This window comes from Phoenix dactylifera, chromosome 7, assembly GCF_051530095.1.
Source record: "Phoenix dactylifera cultivar Ajwa chromosome 7, Ajwa_hap1_PhDact_Kaust_v1.1, whole genome shotgun sequence".
Taxonomy (NCBI): domain Eukaryota; kingdom Viridiplantae; phylum Streptophyta; class Magnoliopsida; order Arecales; family Arecaceae; genus Phoenix; species Phoenix dactylifera.
Genome location: NC_143196.1, coordinates 11151424 through 11153306, shown reverse-complemented (window position 1 = coordinate 11153306; position 1883 = coordinate 11151424). Strand labels below are relative to the sequence as shown.

General features: G+C 36.3%; 1 non-coding gene across 1 annotated transcript; it reads left to right on the top strand.

The window, feature by feature from the left end:
* Window positions 1-1307: 1307 nt before the first annotated feature.
* LOC120111242 (small nucleolar RNA R71) lies at window positions 1308-1414 on the top strand. Its single transcript, XR_005512320.1, has one exon. It is a non-coding gene; the product is annotated as a small nucleolar RNA R71 (small nucleolar RNA).
* Window positions 1415-1883: the final 469 nt, after the last annotated feature.

The window sequence follows — 1883 nt, the reverse complement described above, 5'->3', positions numbered from 1 at the left end:
TGGTGGGTTTTAGTTCACCAAGTCCTAATTGTTCATAAACTGAATAGGGCAGTAAGTTAACATTAGCACCTAAATCCAGAAGGGCTCGTTGTATCCTGAAGTTTCCTATGATGCAAGATATGGTAGGATAACCAGGATCTTTATACTTAGGTGGGGTGTTGTGTTTGAGAATAGCACTCACCTGTTCAGTTAGAAAAGCTTTCTTTTGTACATAAAGCTTTCGCTTTATGGTACAAAGATCTTTTAAAAATTTGGCATAAGATGGGATCTGCTTAATGGCATCTAATAGAGGAATGTTAATCTTTACTTGTTTAAAGATATCCAAAATTTCTTGATCAGGTACTCCTTTTTTAGCTGCAAGCAAGCGCTGAGGGAATGGAGCAACTATTTTATGATGAGGTATTGGATCATCTTGTTCAGTATTATTTTCATCTCTTTTCTCAATGAATTTATCAGGTCTGTCATCCTTCATTGGAATTTCTTTGTTAATTATTTTTCCGCTACGGAGGGTCGTAACAGACTTAACTTGTTCAAATTTAGGTTGGGATGAACTTGCTTCATGGACCTCATGTTGACCCTTTGGGTTAGATTGAGGTTGGGCTGGAAATGTCCCTTTTTCCCTAACATTGAGTTGAGCCTCAATTCTACCTACAGAATTTTTAAGTTCTTGAAGTGACTGCATTGTATTCTGATTTATTTGAGTCTGCCCTTGCATGAAGGTTTGCAAAGTATCTTCAAGGGATTTCCTATGTGGTGGCACATAAGGAGTAGGAACAGAATTTCCTTGAGATTCATTGGCAGTGGGTCCATGTCTCCAGCTAAAGTTAGGATGGTTTCGCCAATTAGGATTATATGTTTCTGGAAATGGTCTTTTATAAGTATTGGTGAAATTTGCTTGATCATGCAACACTTCTTGAAAAGCAGGGATTGTAGGACAATCCTTGGTCACATGTGCATTACTCTCGCAAATTCCACATATACTTTCAACAATAGTTTGCGCTTTTCCTATATTGGCTTTGCTTAATTCCATGGCTTCAACCTTTCTAGTCAGATTAGCAATTTTTGCATTGACATCATTATCATCTTTAATAAGATATATTCCTCCTTTTGCATTAGGTGCTATTTTAGATTTTTCATTTTTATCTGTTGTATCCCAAGCTTGTGCATTTTCTGCTAAAAGATCAAAATAATCCCAGGCTTCATTTGGTTCCTTACTCATGAATTCACCATTACACATCATTTCTACAAATTGTCTCATATTAGAGGACAAACCATCATAAAAGAAACTAATGACCCTCCAAATTTCATATCCATGATGTGGGCAAGCAAGTAGAAGGTCCTTGAATCTTTCCCAACAATGAAAAAATGTTTCTCCATCTTTTTGTGCAAAGTTCATGATATTTCTTCTAAGTGTGTTTGTTTTATGTGTTGGGAAGAATTTCTTTAAAAATTCTCTTGTCATTTCTTGCCAAGTAGCTATGGTCCTAGGCCTTAAGGAGTATAACCATGACTTAGCTTTTTCCTTTAAAGAAAAAGGAAATAACTTAAGCTTAACTACTTCTTCAGTGACATCATTGAAATGAAGTGTTGAACACACTTCATCAAATTCTTTTAGGTGCAAATAGGGACTTTCAGAATCAAGTCCGTGAAACTTTGGGAGTAATTGGATTATTCCTGGTTTCATGTCAAAAGCTCCCGCAGCAGTAGGAATGACCATACAGGATGGGGTACTGGTCCTAGTGGGTTGTAGATAATCACGAAGCGTTCTAATAGGTAAGTCATCTTGAAATTCATTATCTCCCTGATTACTACCATTATCTTCCATTTGATTATTTGAACTTTTATCCCTAGATTCAACTCGGAATAATCTTTTCGTTTTATCC